Here is a 12,095-nt window from a genome sequence, read left to right on the forward strand (position 1 = left end):
TTTTTTTTTTTTTTTTTTTTTTTTTTTGTGGTACGCGGGCCTCTCACCGTTGTGGCGTCTCCTGCTGCGGAGCACAGGCTCCGGACGTGCAGGCTCAGCGGCCATGGCTCACTGGCCCAGCTGCTCCGTGGCATGTAGGATCTTCCTGGACCGGGGCACGAACCCGTGTCCCCTGCATCGGCAGGCGGAATCTCAACCACTGCTCCACCAAGGAAGCCCTTGGAAAAGATTCTTGATATGATTTCAGTCTTCTTAAGTTTACTAAGACTTATTTTGTTGCCTAGCATGCACTCTATCCTGGAGAATATTCCATGTGCACTTGAAAAGAATGTGTATTCTGCTACTGAACCTTCAGTTCAGATGACAGTATAATCATGGCAGCAATCAAGGTTAATAAGTCATTACAGTGACTGAATTATCCTGCTCATGCACTGCATTTTTGAGACGTGACCTTTACATTCAAGCTGCAAGGTCTTCTTTTACATGTTCCCTGAAAGACATTCGTTCTTAGAGACATCTACCAGCATTTAGTGCTAGTGGTCATGTATCCCAACCTTTTCATTTTACAGATAAGGAAAACAAAACAGTGTTTTATTAAAACAACAATGTGAGAGCAAATAAACTGACTTTTTGTTGCTTTCTAATAGCTATGGGACCCCAGTCTTACTATAAATAATCCCAAACCAAGGCTGCAAAACTACAAAGCTAATTCTCTAAAATATTTGTACGGTCAAAGTCTTCCCACTGCCTCTGAGCCTGCCTTCTTGCTTATCTGGGTGGAGGGGCTCAGTGCGAATGTGAATAGGGTTGGTCCCAGTGGTTAGTTGGTTGCCATCTGCACCATTGTCACTCCAGAATAAAGTCACTGGAAAGAAACAGAAAATACATACCACTTAGGTGTGTCTCACTTTATGGAGATAATTATTACTTACCTAGATACAAGAAATTTTAACCAATAAACTTATCATGATGTAATAATTTTATTCTTTATTCTGGTGAGGAGCACTTAGTTGTTTCATATCTGTTTCATGCTCTCTACTTTGATACTCTATTTGATCCTGCAAATTGTCACATCTACAGACATGTGAATAGTTACTTTATTTACCGTTCATCTTAAAAGATTGAGATGTTTAGTGCTTACATTTTGCACATGCCAGAGATTTATATTTTAAATTTAATGCTCTGTGCCTAGTCCTCTGATAAACTTAAGAATGTATTAGAAGGAAAGAATTGCTTGGCCTAGAGAAATGAAGTTGTGATGGGAGAAAGTCTGGCAGGAGATGAGAATGGAGGTGTGGGATCAAATTTCTGTTATTCATCTTTCTTTCAAGACCTTCAAATTATACAAAATGAGTACAACTCTGAAAATTCATAAAGCTGGTTGTGGAAACAGTTTTCCATCTTTAGCAATATTTTTGCCTGTGGAGCTGACTTTTCTTTCAGGACTAGATCATTAGGTAGGACCTAGATCATTAGGTTGGGCAAGATATGGTGACCTTCCCTCCTGTGTCCACAACTCAATCCTGCTGGAAATTTTGAGTGGATTCCAGAGATATCCCTAGTCTGATTGATCCTTCCAGCTGGGATGAAAAAAACTTCATAAAATCTTTCACCATCGTAACGTTCCATTTTCCTACAATGTCAAATGTATCATTCTATTTTATTTGGTGAGGTTTACCCAAGGCCTTTCCAGCTGAAGCATCTGAAGCAACATCTCCACCAAACATTCAACAACCTAAATTGCTTAAATAGTCATTTGTAATGGGACTAGTGTGGGATTTCAGGATGACATCAGGTGATACAACAGCTGTTGTAACAAGGCTCTCCCTAAATTGAAAGCCAAATTTGGTTATGCATGCGGGGAGAAGGGTCTGCATGGGCTCATAGCTTTGAGAAAGGTATCTATAGTTTTCACAGATTCTCAAACAGCTGTTGTTGTTGTTTAAATGCCTTGAAAGGAAGAATACTGTAGCTAGACTAAAGAAAAGACCTCAGGTTTCATGAAGGAACAAATAAAAGTGTATTGTTGCCTCTGTATAATTAACGATACCAGATACGTGGTAAACTGAGAAGTAGCCTGATGGTTCCTGGACCAAGAGCTCTGCCACAACCAGTGCCACAGTGAGTCACAGCCAATCTGTAAGTTTTATATGGAAGCAGGAGAAATGGCAAATTCTGCCCATTGACCAAAGTATAAGAATGCGGAAAGAGAAGAATGTGATGACTTGTGCAATGTTCATGGGTGAACCCTGTGTATTCAATAAAAATATCCATATGCTTCTGTAATAGAAGATCATAGTTTTCTGTTTGGTAGAGTGATCAGCACATTAAAAGGTGAACCTCAGTGATTGAAACTGCGGCAACAGGGGCTGGAGGGAGGATTCATAACCAAGTGACCATAAAACACCTATATAAAAAGTATGAAATAGAGGCATTTTAAGTCACAGGTTCTCAGTGAAAGGTATTCAGTAGAATGCCTGAACCAACAGGTGACATAATTATACTAGAAGAGTGTATGCAATGAGGCCTGAATAGTAGCTTAATATTGTAATACATTGAGAGCTCTTGAAAATTATTTGTAAGTTGAGGAGACCATGTTTCATTCATTCAATAATGCTTCTTTTAAAAATTAAGAATTTATTTTTATTTATTGCTAACTCAAATATATTCCACATATTTGATTTTTATATATGTTCTCTATTCTATATACACTATATATTTTTCTCTGTACTTGATATATTTTTCTAAATGTATTTTTCTATGGGCTTTAACAATTCCATTCATTTTTTAAAGGAATTAAATATTCGCTTAACAATTAGATGTCCCTTCTACAGTCCTTTAAATCTTGTGGGTAGACTTTTTTCTTAATGATCTATGGCCATGGGGATGAGAGCAACTAAAACACACAGTAAAGAAGCTAATTTTGTCCAACTGTGTACTAGTTGTTCTTTTCCTTCATTTGACTTTGATACAGTTTAAAGAAAAAAAGTGGACCATTTGTCTGATTTGAATTTTATTTCTTTTACCCTGTGGTAACAATAAGAGGGAAGAGGATAAAATCTCCAACTTATTTACCAGTAAGAAGCAATTTTAAGTTGTGCTTTTCTGCTTGGGTAAAGTGTAGAGTCTGAAGCATTTTGTTACACAGAATGTGGTATATGTTTATGGAAGACTTTACTAGACACAAAGGAAGAAAGAAATGAGCTCCTGACAGGTTAGCATGGGTTTGTTTGGGATCTTAACTTGCCTGGGGTTAACTAGTGTTGTAGGTCCAAAGTAACTGGGTTTAAATGTCACATATAATGACAAGTAGGAAAATCGGGACGATATTTGCATGCGAATGGGGATAAAGGTGACTGGTCCTTGATTCACTGGCATGATGAATGTTTGCCCTTGGTGAAATGTTTTACCTTCTGTGAAATTATAAACAATATTTCTTACTGACTGTAAAATGTAGACGCCAAGCCTAGAGGTGTATGCTTCTGAAATGCTGCTCCAATTAGAAAACTGTTTTTTTAAAACCCAATCAGAGGAGGCAAGGAGACTTGGAGTTTTGCCCTTTTGAGGTTTAGATTTCCCTTAATGTCTATCTTTCTGTTTAGGAGAAGTGAGAGAGGAACTGGGCAGTATATTCCAGGAATATATAGAATATGTCTGTTTAGAGGTTAGAGGACCAAGACATTTTACATACATTCCTTAGGAAATATTTTTAAAGTCTCTAGAAGAAATTAGATGTATTCTTATATTGTTTTATGTTATTAAAATTCCTCTCTCTATTGATCTAATGTGCTTTTTTATTTATAAAGTTAATATCTCTGTGGAAATAAACACAACTGTCAACTGTGAGACTGTAGGAACAAAGTCTCTTCAAGGCTTTAATAATTAGAGAGTCTCAGAACTTGGTCAAAAAATAGATATTTCTTTTTGTTTTGTAGAAACATTATCAAATACTTTCATTGATTGAAAAGATTGATTTTTTTTCAAGACCACTTTGCTTCATAGTGCCTTCATTTCATTATATTAAAGTAGAACATGATTTTATAGGGTGTATGTTTGTAAATCATTTTATGTGCCTGTATATGTATGTGTGTATGTGTATCAACTGTTCTAAGCCAGTAATTCTCCAAATCATCACAGAGAAATAAGATTCATAGAAGCCCCTTGATTAACCTCTCGGTCAAACAATAAATTAGGATCAGGGTTAGAATTAAAGCTCACCAATGGCGCTGAATTTTGAGTCTGTTATTGAAACATGCTGGTCGTAGTTTGATCTGCATAGAATCGTAGGTCAAGATACTCACAGACGGGTTTCTGTGTTCTGCGAAAAGACACAACAAAACCGAACGTCAGAGACCGCCCGGGAAGCCCTCTTTGTGATGTGAAACACCGCCAGCATCCCGGGACTTTAGGAAGGAGGTGCCCCAGTCAGAGGCTCTGTGGGACTGCTGGGCTAGAGCACCCCTCCTCCTACCCGCACAACGGGACGCCTCGCTGATTTGAAGAAATGCCACCAACAGCTGATGGCAAGTGCAAAGAGGGAAGACAATCCCCACTTGGGGGTCACTGAGCCTGACATCTTTCTTTCAAGAAATTGAGAAAAAGCCAGCTCCCCTGGGCTATGTGAGGTCAACATTCCAGACAGCACCACCTGTGGAAGCGGGTTTGGAAATTGTCTTTGAAAAAGCACTCTCCAACTTCATTTCTCTAAGCTCATGCAATCTGTTTTTAAAACAAAAGGAACATTGTCCCTTCCTCTGCTTGTGGTGATAATGCTGACCCGTGGGTTAGAATCATAGAATTTTTCTATAGCTGAATATGTTTATACATTTACGGCAGCTTAAACATGTATAGGCCATCTGGAGAAAGGGAAAGAGCCTGTTACATTGAAGTCCATTGTACTAGGTATAATCTTGCACATGTATGCTAACACTTTTCATCTCAAAGGATTTTCCATAATTTTGTACAGTGAGGGTCTTAAGCACAGATGGTCTTCGGCTGACAAGCAGGTCAGGGATAAGAGCATAAGGATTAGTGGGGTCTGAGGAAAACTAAGGCCTATGTGCCATCCTAGAAGAGTTGGTGTTACTTGGCTCTAGCTGATGGCTGCATAAAAGATACCGATCCAGGGCTGTCAGATCTTAAGACTCTTAAGACTCGTTTTCATAAGAAAGTAAAGCTCACGTTTTTATTTGAGAATTTTCAGTCTTAATATTTTGAGCCCAGTGAAATGCATCTGTAGGCCAGAACTGGTGCTTGATTCCTCAGTGCACTGGGGTCATTACCAATGGCTCACTCCATGGCAAGCCCTGTGCCAAGTGTTTTATATCTGTGAGCTCCTTTATCTTTGCCACAATTTTGTGAAATAGGTATTATTATCCTGTTTTCCAGATAAGGATACTGAAGTTTGGTGTGCTTAGGTAACTCATGTAGAATTTAGTAGCTAGTATGTCGGAAGAAAAGGAGACCAACCTCAAGCTGAGTTCTCAGATATTTATTGATATGTAATATCTTTGAGAGACTTGCTAAGCTCTAGGGATCCAATAAGGAATGAGACAAATGCAGAAGACTTATAGTTTATTTAAATTAAAATACAGCAGATGAAGGCAAGGATAAGATACTTAAAGAGCACACAAGAGGAAAAGGATTACAGGAGGTGATGCTCATCTGGGCCTTGAGGGATGGGTAGGAGTTGACCAAGTGAAGAACATAGTGATGGGATTTATGGTGTTCTAGGCATAAGTAGGTAGGATTCCCAGAGGTGAGAGGACGGGGGACCACCTATGAAGTGATAGATGTTTGATATAACTGGAGATAGCATTCAAGATAGGGATGAAAGATGACAAGGAAAGATAAAGCTGGAGAGATAAAGCAGAGGGGACAAAACAAAGAATTTTATTTTTTCTAGCTTCATTAAGTTATGATTGACAAAGATGGTGTATATTTAGGTTGTACAATGTGATTTTTTTGAAGGTATACAACATGATGATTGAATAGATGTATACATTGTGGAATGATTACCACAGTCTAGTTAATTAACACATCTATGGGTGGTGAGAACACTTAAGATCGATCTACTCTCAGAAAATTTCAAGTATACTATACAGTGTTATTCACTTTAATTACCATGCTGTACATTAGATCCCTAGAACTTATTCATATTATTACTGAAAGTTTATACCCTTTGGCCAATAGCTCCCCATTCCTCCCACACATTCTCTACCACCAGCCCCTGGCAACCAGTGTTCTACTCTCTGGTTCTATGAGTTTGACATTTCAGATTCTACATGTAAGTGAGATCCTACAATGTCTTTTTGAGTCTGACTTATTTCACTTAACATAATGTTTTCCAGGTTTATTTGTGTTGTTGCTAATAGCAGGATTTCCTTTTTCATGGCTGAATAATACTCTGTTGTGTGTATGTATGGTGTGTGTACAGCGTATCTTCTTTACCCATTCATCTGTTGATGGACATTTAGGTTGTTTCCATATCTTGGCTATTGTGAATAATGCTTCAGTGAACATGGGAGTGCAGATACCTCTTCAAGATCCTGATTCATTTCCTTTGGATATATATCCAGAAATGGGATTGCTGGATGTTATGGTAGTTCTATTTTTAATTTTTTGAGGAACCTCCATAATGTTTTCCACAGTAGCTGTACCAATTTACATTCCCACCAGCAGAACACAAACGTTCGCTTTTCTCCACATCCTTGCCAACCTTTGTTAGCTCTTATCTTTTCGGTAATAGTCATTCTAACAGGTGTGAGGTGATATCTGATGTGGCTTTGATTTGCATTTCCTTAATGATAAGTGATTTTTTTTTTCTTTTGCGGTATGTGGGCCTGTCACTGTTGTGGCCTTTCCCGTTGCGGAGCACAGGCTCCGGACGCGCAGGCTCAACGGCCATGGCTCACGGGCCCAGCCGCCCTGTGACATGTGGGATCTTCCTGGACTGGGGCACGAACCCGCATCCCCTGCATCGGCAGGTGGACTCTCAACCACTGCGCCACCAGGGAAGCCCGATAAGTGTTTTTTGAGCATCTTTTCACATACTTGTTGACCGTTTGTATGTCTTCTTTGGAAAAATGTATATTCAGGTCCTTTGCCCATTTAAAAAATCAGGTTATTTGGATTTTTGCTTTTGAGTTGTATGAGTTCCTTTTATATTTTGAATATTAACCTTGCCAGATATATGGTTTGCAAATATTTTCTCCCATTCCACAGGTTGCCTTTTCATTTTGTTGATGGCTTCCTTTGCTGTGCAGAAGCTTTTTAGTTTCATGTAGTCCCAGTTGCTTATGTTTGCTTTTGTTGCCTTTGCTTTTGAGATTGTATACAAAAAAATCATTGCCAAGACCAAAGCTAAGGAGCTTTTCCCCTATATTTTTTTCTAAGAGTTTTATAGTTTTATACATTTAAGTCTTTAATCCATTTCACGTTGATTTTACACAAAGAGTTTTAAACTAGGGGATGGCTTGATAATTTGAGTTTTCAGATGATTACTATGGCTACAATGTGGAGAGAAGAGATTGAGGACGTCAGTGAATATGGAGATGATCACAGAGATGGGGAGATCTTTCGGAAGGTAATTGGAGTAATCCAGGAGAGGGGATAGTGCCTTGAAGCAGAGTAGTGACGTGGAAATGCCATTAAAGTTTGCAAGAAACATTTAAGAGGTAGAATAAGTCAGAAATGGTGATTGAGTAGATACAGGGAGTGAGAGAGAGAGAGGATGAGCAAAGATGAAGTTAAGGGCTTCCCAGGTGGCGCAGTGGTTGAGAATCTGCCTGCTAATGCAGGGGACACGGGTTCGAGCCCTGGTCTGGGAGGATCCCACATGCCGCGGAGCAACTGGGCCCGTGAGCCGCAACTACTGAGCCTGCGCGTCTGGAGCCTGTGCTCCGCAACAAGAGAGGCTGCGATAGTGAGAGGCCCACGCACCGCAATGAAGAGTGGCCCCCGCTTGCCACAACTAGAGAAAGCCCTCGCACAGAAACGAAGACCCAACACAACAAAAATAAATAAATTAATTAAAAAAAGATGAAGTTAAGATTTTTGGTTTTGCGAATTGTGCAGATGGTAACACCATTTACAAAGATTCGGAGTTTGAAGGAACTGGCTTTGAGTGGGGTGGAAGATAAAGCGATCAGATTTGCGGGGGTTGAGTCTAGTGTGAAGTGCTAGTGGGACACTTAAGTGGAAATTTCTAGAAGTCACTCAGTGATATTGATCTCATGCTCTGGGGAGCAACCTTGGCTAGAAGAATAGATTGTAAGTGTGTAGATGGCGACAGAAAGTATGGAAGAGGATGGGTTGGCCAAAGTAGGAAGTAGCATAATTGCTCTCAGAGTATTAGTTCCAGACACTGTGGGTTGCTGAGGGCACCCTCATTGGGGCTTCTGGATGAGGACATCCATCGCGATGCCACACTGAGCAGGGGAAACATCACTGCCATCATGCCGGATTCATCTCCCAAGAGAAAACTTAGGCGACTAGAGAATCATTGCTCCCCACATCCTCTTCCAAAAATGTATCCTTTGAGCTTTTCTTTCTTTTTAAAAGAGCTGCATTTTTATTAAAATAAATCATTTGACTTATGATTATGAATTTTCATGATATAAAAGAGAAATCATTACAGAATGACATTGTAGCAAATTTTTTAAAAGTACCACTTTTTTTTTCTTTTCATATATAATTTACAAAAAGAGAGGCATAGATCTTAAATGTAACATTTGGTGAGTTCTCACAATAGTATACACTAATGTAATCCCCACAGAGCAAGATGTAGACCATTTTAACACCCCATAAAAATCCTCGTTAATAATAAATTCACCATCCTCCCGTGAAGGCAACCACAAATATTTTATTCATGTTTTGATTGGACCAGCCTTTATTTTTATTGAATTGCAGGATCTTTTGGACTAGTCACCAGTCATTCTTTGTCACTTTTTTAAAAATTAATTTTTATTGAAGTATAGTTGCTTTACAATGTTGTGTTAGTTTCTACTGTACAGCAAAGTGAATAGGCTATATTTGTACATATATCCCCTCTCTTTTGGATTTCCTTCCTATTTAGGTCACCACAGAGCACTGAGTACAGTTCCCTGAGCTATACCGTAGGTTCTCATTAGTTTGTATCCTTTGAGCTTATCTCAAACATAATACCTCTACAATTTAAGTGACAGTGTTCACGTTCACTCAAACCCAGTATTCTGTAGGGACTCTTCAAGAGAGTAAGTAAATTGATCAAGGTTATGTTTCAGAATTTGAACCTAGGTCTCTGGGAGTTGATGTCACCACATGTCAGCTGGTTAGCAGGATCCTGGTTAGTGGGGAACTTCCCTCTCTGATGCTACCTATCAGTTTTAGAGAAGGAGATGGTAGATGCATCAGCGCACATCCCAGTCCACTGCCAAAAATGGAAGTTAAAGCGTCTGGTTGACCAAGATGCACCCCCTCACCATTGTCCTCCTTTCAGTTGATGTCCAAGACCCCCTAATTATTCCTCTGCCAGAAGTATTCAACTCCAGGAGAGATGCAAGCTGTAGTCTCAACTTTGGCTCTGCAAAGTTGGAGATGATTTGTCTTAAATATCTCTGTTCAGGGAGAACAAATGTACATGTGCTCTTCTCTTTCAGATTCATCTGCAAGTCAGTGAGAAAATAGAGAAAGTAACTAAAAGTAATTGGTCCGGAACTTTATTTGGAGTTGTTAACTCGATCAAAAATTTGCTATTAACTTGTATATTTAAATACTGGTTAAAAGTTCCTGACCAATGATGCTTCACTATATACATTTAATCACTATAAAAACCTGATAGGAAACATGATTTCTTTCTTTTTCTTCCATACTAACATTCCATTAAGCTTTAGCTGTTTGAACTGATAAAAGCCATTGCCCTGTGAAGTAGAAATGATTGTGGAAGCACATTCACACAAGAGGATGTTTTTTAGATTACCTCTGTTGGATTCTGATTAGCAATGTTTATGTTCCATTTAACGTTTTCCATATGCTGTTACTGTTTGAAAGTTTGGTCCCTGCATTTATTCTCATCATCAGCTGTGGAAGTCTAGACCCTATGCAGCAGCTTCAAACCAAATGTCTGGATATTCTGGCATCCTGACTGTCAGAACTGTTTATTTTAGTTGAGTTTAGTTTCATTTTTCATGCAAAGAGGGGTTAGGTGACATTTGTGAATATAATCACAAGCTCCTGATGCCCTTTATCTTTATGCTGGGGCCATTTTGCCATATGCTTAGTTGACCTACAATATGAAAAATCTTGGCATTTTCCATAGCCCTAAAGATAAAGCTGAATATTCTGGAAAATTCGCATGAGGTGAATTATGCTGTGACACTTTCAAAGTAGCTTTATTAGTTTTGTAAAAGCGATGTGTGCTGAATGAATGAAAGCAACGTCAATTAATCAAAGTACAACCAGGAGAAAAAAGTCACCTGAAATGTTACCACCTGGGCAACAACGTAGTTCAGTGATAATCTTTCCCAGATCTCTCTCTGTGAATGTATTGCCATGTCTTTTAAATGATACTGATTATTAAGAAGGCTATAAGTGCATCTGGTATGTTGACTCATAGACAGTGGTGATGTGATTTATTGTCCACACCTGGACACTTGGGAATGAAAGGGGGGATCTATTCCTAATCAGGCTGGGATGACCTGGGTGTACGTGGACTGTCCCAGGCACCTTGAGCTAGGATTACTCTTCTCAGAGACCCTTTACTATGTGCATGTTTGTTCATTTATTACACATTTATTGAACATTTATTATATGCCAGGCACTAATCAGTAAAGTAAATAAAACGCAGATTCTACCATCCAATAGCAGTTAAAATGCCACGTGGTGGGGACTGTAGTGGAAGGATACCTATCATGTTATGAGAACCCACACGCACAGTCAGTGAAAGCTGAGGCTGAGCAGTAGAAGGGCTGAGGTGAGTTTCAAAGGGTTCGTGGAGTTGGCCTGACAAAGAAAGGAGCAAGGAACAGTCCCATTAGGAAAAGGCGATTTTTTGCAAAGATTAGAGGCAAAAAAGTATATGAGATATTGGGAAAATGTAAAAGGCTTAGGATATTGACAACTTTTGGTGGAAAGAGGAAGTGGCTTAAGATGAGGTTGGCCATGAGGCAGAGACCTGATTCTGAAGCATCTTGTATGTCATGCTAGAGTGATTAGATTTTACGTTAAGGGCACTGGCATAGTTTTAGGCAGGAAAGTCATCAGACTTGCACTTTAGAATGAAGGATTAAGATTTCATTCATGGGAAAGATTGAGATGTATCTGATGAAATTAAAGGGGGTTGAATCAACAGTGTTTGGGGCAAAGGAGAGGAGACTGTCTTGGAGCCAAACGCAGGCACCAGGCTGGGCGCTAGAAACACTCACAGAAACGCACAACGCTGAAGGAGGAGCTGGTATGGGGGAAGGGGAAGACGGTGTTCAGCCTGAGGCTCCGATAGGACATCTGTCTGTGTGATTTCGCCTGGTGATGTCTGTCTGTGTGATTTGGGCCAGAACTCAGTAGAGAGATCTAGGCTGGAGAGAGAGATTGAGGAATTGATAGCTTATAGGCACTGTTTGAAGCCATGGGAATTTGAGGCCAGTTTGATTTTTATTACTTATCATGAATTTATATTAACTCTGGTTCAAGATTATTGAATTTGTAGTAGAGTAAAATAAATGGTAGCTAAAATGATGACATTTTGAAATTCATTCATCCCCACCCATTTTCATGAAAGAAACATTTGTCTGGGAGATATAAAATACCACTGTTCAGAATTTATTGTCCAAAGGCATTGGCAAAGAGATTTTGGGACAAAAATCAAGTTTAGAAAAGTCACTGTTCTTTCCATTTCATAACAAGGAGAGGTAATTAAAGCTCTCTAATTAAAAATAGCAAGTAGGGGCTTCCCTGGTGGCGCAGTGGTTGAGGGTCAGCCTACCGATGCAGGGGACACGGGTTCGTGCCCCGGTCCGGGAAGATCCCACGTGCCGCGGAGCGGCTGGGCCCGTGAGCCATGGCCGCTGAGGCTGCGCGTCCGGAGCCTGTGCTCCGCGACGGGAGAGGCCACAACAGTG

The sequence above is a fragment of the Lipotes vexillifer genome, unplaced genomic scaffold, assembly GCF_000442215.2.
Source record: "Lipotes vexillifer unplaced genomic scaffold, Lipotes_vexillifer_v1.1 scaffold1161, whole genome shotgun sequence".
NCBI classification, from domain to species: domain Eukaryota; kingdom Metazoa; phylum Chordata; class Mammalia; order Artiodactyla; family Lipotidae; genus Lipotes; species Lipotes vexillifer.